Here is an 8,319-nt window from a genome sequence, read left to right as displayed (position 1 = left end):
TTGATAGGTTTTTGACTGACTTAAGGTGAGCCAATTAGAGAGAAATCCAGGACTTTGGTTTACTGGTTGGAGGAGAGATGATCTTGCCTGAAGGGCATAAAGAAAAGACCAACAGAAAGAGGATATTTGTTAATATGGTGCCACTGTATTGAACACTTGTCTTACCTGTGGACATTTTGGATATGTGAGTCAATACATTCCTTTATTGTTTAAATTTATGTTTCTTATACTTACTATTAAACAAATTCTGGTTAACATAACAATCATTCTTATAATTCCTTAAATATACTAATGGGTATTTTCAATATATTGGGAAGCTATATATAGTGATGTTATAATCTCTTTGTAATTAGGCATCTTATCAAATTCTTACTGTTTGTATTACTTGTTTTTTGGTTGCTTCTTTTGGTGTTTTCTATGAATTTTATGTCTGTCCAGAAGGTATCCAGCCATGTAATATGAAAAATAGAGACTTTTATTGAATAAGATACAAGATGCAAGAAACATTGTACACAGGACAATGACACCTCAATCCCCTTCAAAGTAGGCACCTTGGGACCTCACACAGTTCTTCCAACTGCAGCACAAGGTTCCTTCTGCTCTGGTTGCAGAAGCCACAGAATGAATTTTGCTATGACATGTTTAATGTCAAGATCATGTGTCAAAATCTCAGACACAGTAGTTTTTGGAATTCCCAGATCAGCTTCTAGTTCTCGCACTGTCGGTCACCAATCTTTGTTGATTGCAGCCTGTACATGTTCAACATTCTCAGGTGTTCTGCTTGTTGCAGGTCTTCTGGAATATGGATCCCTTTCAACAGATTCTTGACCATCTTTTAAGCATTTGTGCCACACTTTTATTTGCACTGCGAATGAATGTTCAAGCTTAATGCAAAATTTGATGTAGATTCATTGCTCTACTCAATCATTTTGAATGCAATGGCCACACAGTACACATGCTCACTCAACAGCATCTATTGCTCTCATTGACTGGTACAGTGAAGTCGTTATAGGTCATACATGTGCATTCCAGTCCACTCTCCTTGGCTGCTAGTTTATGTTGATGTTGTGCAAACCATTCTCATTATATTAACAATGGCTGGACTTTTTCCAGAGAGCATACTGCTCTGGAACATAATTCAGTGTTTCTGTTCTTTTTTTCCCCAAATTAAATAATTTTTTCTTAACTAACTGCATTGTCTAGCAATTTCAGAAAATGTGAAATAATAATTGTGATAGCAAACATATTTCCCCATTTTTGCTATTAATGGATCCTTTTTGAGGTATATGTACTTGAAGAAATATTCTTATTTTCTTATATTAGAGTTTGTGATAGCAAACAGCAGATCCAGCAAAAATATAATTCAAAGATGACTAATAAAAAATAATAACAAAGAAACACATAAAACTTCCTAAGCAAAAAGACAGCAGGATGGAATATTAAAGGAACTAAAAGAGGGTGGAAAATAGAGGAAACAGTTGCATTACAGAACTTGAAAATGAATTAGAAGAAGTAAAGAATTTATATGGTAGAAGTCTAAATCATCAAAATGGGAACAAGCTGAAGAAAATTTGACAGAGAAGCAGGAAGAAGATACAGAACTGTAAGAAATTTCAGAGGAAATTATAGATTATAGTGAAGAAAATTTAGAAATCATGTATATATAGTCTGAAAAAGAAAACAAGGGCCATTGTTGGAACAAAAATAATTTCAAAATGTAAAAAAAATAGTTTGCTTTAATGATGGAAGAATGAATCTTCAGATAGAAATGTTCACAAAATATGTGAGAAATAATGATAATGACATTATATATGGAAAATAAACATCCATAGAATAGGATGGTAACATTTTATGCAATAGAATAACAAACTATCATTTCGTTTTACTTTGTTCCACTGCTCTTGCATAGGTTGGAAGTGTGTAAATTAGTTAGAATGAAGTCTCAAAGCTTTTGAACTTTTCATTTTGTACTTGAGCTTTTTCGGTCCTTTCTGGTATGCAGCTGCAAATGCCATTCATTTTCAGACCCTGCCTCATCAGCTAAAAATTCAGTTTGAGGAATGAAATAGAGCACATCCTGTCTGCTCTGTTTTCTTTCTCCTTCCCTGTCTTAACTGCTAATTGAGAGAGTGACTGGTGGAAATTCCAACTGAGTTTGTTTCAATCCCTTATGTAACCTCTACAAAGCATTAGGCTCTGCCCCCATCCTATCCCCAGCTGAGGGAGTTTCGGCCCTGGAGTCTGAAGACATGCCGGTAAATGTGAATCACAGAAAGTGCTTTTTTCCTCAAACTGTGCCATGCTCCACTGTAATAAGACAAAAGCTACTTTCTCAAGCCCTCTTTCCCAGAGATGGTTGGGCCCCATAAACTTTATGGGGTAAAGCATGACTGATCCTAATTGTTTTATGAGTCTTTGCCTTCAGGACTACAAAATTACTGGAAGTGCCCTGAAGGTGCAGAGGCTCCGGGAACCCATGAAACAGGATATACCAGACCACAACAACTGGAAGCCTGGACTCTGCACCCAAAGACAACATTAAAACAAGTTGCAGCCCAGCTGAAACATCCTGCTGTACAACCACCCCATTTACCAGATAAAAACTCAAAAAGCCCTAACCCCTCCGTGCTGGTGCTGGTGCTGGTGTTGGTACTGGTGCTGGTGTATTTCTCTGCACCTAGCCCTTTCCCTCCCTTGGGAAAGTAAAGTAAAACCTTTACTCTCTGCACTTTCTTCTCTTTGTGAATTCTTTCATAGCCTGTGTCACCAACCAGCCTAACACGCTGCACTGTGCAAAAAAAAAAATGGACAGGTTTGTGATGTTTCTGAAATTCCTTCATCATTTGGTACAATTCGTTTTGTAATAAGCCAATGTTCTCTAAAGTAGCAGGAGGATGGGGCCATTATGAGTTTCTTTACGATTAATTTTTTTCTGCCCTTTCTATCTTACTCTCCCACTTGACATCCAACAGGACATGGGAGGACTTTTTATAAATGTGGATTTGTATTTACACATATTTTCCTATGCCTCACTTCTTAATTCTATCACCATTTTATGTCTTTTAAATTTTTCCCCTTGGTCCAATAATAATGACCCTGGACAGAATTTTCAGTGTGCTCTTCTCCCTGATATACTTCTTAATATGTTTCTATAGTCCTATATAGTGAATAGTGACCATCAGAATGCTCTTGTGTTCCCATTTGATTAGAAGATGATCAACATTTCAAGGCAAATATGAACAGCCCTAGCACAGTGCATCCATCAGGGGCATGTCAGGAAAATAGAGTCTGTACCAAGTAGTTTATTAGTTGGGCTTTAATATGGGGAACAAGTAAGAGAATTGTTAGAACTGGTGACAGAGCCAGCAGCAGAGATTAGCAGCTGCAGGGAATTGTTCTCACTGTTTGAGATGCAAAAACTAAGAGAGAAGGAATTGGTGTTATCAGAGTCTGGGAGACACAGAGAGCTCACCTGTGGAAGCAGAGACCACAGAGAGGATGCAGCTGCCAATGGATACATTGCTCAAAGCAGAGAGAAAGAGAGAGAGATGGGGAGAGAGAGAGAGATTAAAAAAGTGTATTTTTTACACTTTTTAAATTATAAGTTAAAATGTGTATTAACTCCTGGAATTTTCCTTCCTCCCTTTCCTACATTTCCTGCTAATGCCTCCCATTGGCTGAACCCAACTGAAAATGTGATTTCTGGGTATCACCACCCCAAGAGCATGGACCAGAGCAGGAGTAAGCAGAGAATGGATTTGAGGACAAAGAGGTAAATGTGATACACATAATAAGCTTTGTGGGAATATAGAAGGCTCACTAAAAATGTGGGAAAATTTAAAATAAAAGACCAAGTCTTGTTTTGATCAAGGGACTCGAGTATTTATACCTGGTGACCACAGGGAAATTGAAGAAGCTACCCCACCTTCTCTTTGAAGCTTGAAAACCCTTTCATAGGAAATGAAACTTGTTCTTCCAATACTAAGCAAAGTAACACATACTCCTGGGAAAGAGAACACCTCTATTTTTTCCATTCTGCTCTTCCTTTTTTTCCTAGAAGAACTAGTGCCTGTTATTCAAAGAACACTCCTCTAGGCTGTAGAGAAAACTTCAATTTGGCAAAGTTTTTGCCCTCCTGTAGCGCACAGCTTAGAGGTACATGCATATTAATAGTTACAAGCCCATAAATAGATATATAAACAGTGTGCTATGAGACCAAAGAGGAACAAACAACTGATGCAGAGGCATTTTAGTTGAGTCTTGAAGAGTGAAAAGGAGTTCATTTGTTAGAGTGGGGAAGAGAAGATACAGGAAGTAGAAAGACTGAGGTATCATCAGAGAATGATGAGGAATCCAGGGGGCTTAGTATGCATATATTTACATATATATTACCATATATATTACTATATCTATATCTATATCTATATCTATTTCCATCTAAACTGCATTAATGCTACACGGGCCCCTCTGTTGCCTACACCACATGACCACACACACCTATAGTCAAAGAAAGCATTAGTGTTCAGTTTCAGTATGTTTTCCAAATGAGCTTAGTCACAATCTCAGAGTCCTTCTCCACACAGGGCCACTGACATCTGTTTCTAAGTAACCACTGATTATATTACAAAATAAAACTCTATGCTCTCCTTATGCCAGGTTGTCATTGATGAGTAGTGGGTTTTATATAGTAGAGGGAATAAATAACTGAGAGAGAGTAGGAAGGAAATAATGTATCAGGACACAGGGAGGGAAAGCTAAAGGTTCTGATATCTGTGGCCTTAGAACAAACATGTGATCAAAACAAAGGCAACGTATTTCTTACAGTGTCTGCATCTGGGCTTTAGGTATTGAACATCAAACTACGGTGCACTCTTTGTAATGAATCTTTAAAATTTATGTCTGAGTCTGTGTGGACTGGTCTAGGGGAGAGAGTGCCTGCCTATGAAGTTGGTATGATATTCTGAATCTTTCTAGGCTGGGGAATCTGAGTAGGTGGGAACATCTATAATAAAATAGGGTGACTAGAAGTATTCTGGGTTTCCTCTTACCCTTCTAATTGGCCCTTCTCTGGCTTCTTTGCTATACCATTTTCTTCCAGAATCCAAAATGTGTATTAACTCTAAAGGAACAAATTGGGGTAGTACTTTTGCACAGTGAAGAGAACAAGCTGAATTTTAGGGTCAATTTTTTTTTATCGCAAATGGATTTTTCCCCTGGGGTATTAGGCTCAGAAACTCTGGGCTGTGGCCTTGCTGGAAGTTTGCAGTGCTTTTAGGTTTATATATACTCCTGATTCAATACATCAGCCCCTTGGAATGGACAATATTAGACAGCTATAATGAAGAGTCCCTCAAAGTATATCTTTAATGCTGTTTTTCAAATCTTTATTATATTTTTATGTTAACTGGAAATTAGCTAAAAAATTCTTGTACATATTATTAAGAAAAATGACTTATTGCATTCCCATACATTACCAGCTGATTTCTGGCAGCCTGTATGCTAACCAATGATGCCAAAGAATGTTGATGAGAAAAAGAATTCTGAATGTACATTGATAATCATTTTAGGAACCATCCATTTCTTCTACCCTGTTATCATGTAGAATGCCCCCATGTGCGTGGTACTTCTTAGAGGCTGAAATCTGTGTGAACTGTTTTTTTTCCCACATGAGGGCATCAGTGCTCTAAGCAGCTTTAGAATTCACCCTCCCAAGTTTGACTTTTAGAGCTTTATTTTGAGAAAATAAAAACACTTTATGATCCTCATATATCTTAGACTACATAAAATTAACATTTGGTTTATCTTCCTGGAAAAGTCATTCATTCTATTCTTTCATTCATCTAGCAGTGTAATTGTATCTTCTCTATGGGGGAAGAAAATGACAAACCTGTGACATTGCCACTCCCCATGCCAGTTTATGCCTTCACAGTCAACCAGGGTCAATTAGTTTCTGTTATATTAAAATGACTTGCAGAATTTAGATGAGCAGTAATACTATAACACAATGTTCATTTGCAATGAAAATCTATTGAAAAACTATGTGTATGTGTTCATACTTCATGAATTTATTTTCACAGCCCAGGATACTGTCATCATGTATTACCCTTGGTTAATTCAAAATTTCACACTTTTAGTTGAGAGAGGTGCAAGGTAATAATATAGATAAAACTAATATAGACAGATCCCAGGTATATTACTCTCAGCCTAGTTATTGGCATAAAGATGGAGAGTTTGTCAGTGAAAACTTTCAGTGGCTTGACTTCCCCTACCAATTAAGAGTAAATTAATCACATCAACACCAGTGTCCTCTACAATAAGCCTTATCCTGTTTTTTTAGCCTTATGTCTGCCTATTCCATTCTCAGAAGGCAGATGAGTTCCTACCGAAGTGGTAACTTGAACGCTGCTTTAAGCACCATCCAGAGGTATCCTGTCCCTCATTGCCCTTTCTCTTTCTGTCAGTTCTGACTAAAATACCATCCTTGGCCCATATCTGCATCTTTAGAATCCTAGCTCTCTTTTGAGGTCCATGATGGATCTCAGATCGTCTGACTCTACCTTCACTTTGTCCATCCCCTAGGGTGTGATCTCTCTAACAAGACTACCAGGGGCACAGTGTCTTTGATTCATTGTCACTAATTGGATCCCTTTTATTTTTCACAAATGTATCTAATGTCCCCTTAACATATTTTTCTTAAAAAGATTTTCTTTTATTTTTTTAGAGAGGGGAAGGGAGAGAGAACGACAGGGAGAGAAACATCAATGTGTGGTTGCCTCTCACACACTCCCTACTGGGAACCTGGCCTGCAACCCAGGCATGTGCCCTAGACTGGGAATGGAACCAGTGACCCTTTGATTCATAGGTAGGCTCTCAACCACTGAGCCATACCAGCCAGGACTCCCCTTAACATCTTATTGTAGAAATGATACTGGGCCCACTTTTTGTTCCTTTAAAGTAGAAGTACATTGCTTTTCATTCAAAAAGATGGAATAAAGAGTTAGTTTCCTTCTAGAATTCCTGTGAGGTCCTTCTCTTGCCTCTGTCATGAGCTTTCCCTACTCTCCTATGCTACCATTTGATGTGGCTTTGGAATCTTTAACATCCTATCCAACAGTCATGTTGGAGGTTCTGCTTGGAGTGAATGGTGTAGACTCAGCTTCCTCAGTTCCTGGGTTCTGAGCCCCATTCCCTCTAATTTTTTCCGTGACATTTCTTTTTTTTAAAATTTCATTTATTTATATTTAGAGAGAGGGAAAGGGAGTGAGAAAGGGAGGGAGAGAAACATCAGTGTGTGGTTGTCTCTTGTGCTGCCCCTACTGGGGGCCTGGCCTGTAATTCAGGCATTCTCTGAATGGGAATTGAACCCCAACCCTGTGGCTCACAGGCCAGTGCTCAATCCACTGAGACACACTAGCCAGGGCTTCTTTGATATTTCTATTATGTGGTTGGTGTGGAGGTGAAGGTGAGCCTCCAATTTTATTTTGCAGATGAGGAGTCAAGTTCAGGGAGGGTATGTAACTCATCTAGTGCCAATAGGAAGCCACAGAGGAATGGAACAAAGAATATAGTCATTGGCATCAAAAACTGCACCTCTGAGTTTCACTGGGTTTCCTGAGTTTTGAACCCATGATTTTTCTTTTTGCTGATATGGAGTTTTCGTTTGTAATCTAAAAATTATGACAATAGTTTTTCACTAGAAGATAATAAAAGCAAACAATGGCTTCATTGTCACTGAAGTCCTTCACTACAAGCACAGATTATAACTATAATGATGACTCCTTCTCTTCATAACTTTGTAAGTCAGTTATTCAGTCAGCAAACCACTATCATGCACCTATTGGATACCAGATCTCCCATGTCCTTGCCTGTAGGAAGCTTTCATTATCAAGGTTTCTTTTATGAGTTTTTGAGTTCTTAATTTAATCTCTTCCAGAATGTTTCTTTCAAGATGAAATAAGTTACTTAGAGTTCTGGAAGAACAACACTTTGAAGTACTCTATTTGAAAAAAACAAGCCAAAATGCACACACATACAAGTCATACACACATATATGTGTGTATACATACATATACAATAAATATATATAATATTTGTATATATTATGTATGTGTATATATACATATATATGTGTGAGATTTGTCTATATATGTATACTACATATAAATACCATTTTTATAAAAGCACATTTGGAAATTAGTTTTACTTTCATGTTAAAAGTAACAAATACAGATGATTGAGTGAACCTAATCTGTAATTTCTTCCACTTTGGTCTGAGACTTGTAGTTCTGTTCAATACTTTATTGTCAAGCAGTTTTTGTG

Source organism: Phyllostomus hastatus, unplaced genomic scaffold, assembly GCF_019186645.2.
Source record: "Phyllostomus hastatus isolate PE091 unplaced genomic scaffold, TTU_PhHast_1.1 phas_contig_34, whole genome shotgun sequence".
Lineage (NCBI taxonomy): Eukaryota > Metazoa > Chordata > Mammalia > Chiroptera > Phyllostomidae > Phyllostomus > Phyllostomus hastatus.
The sequence above is the reverse complement of the archived record's forward strand: the minus strand, read 5'-3'. Positions refer to the sequence as shown.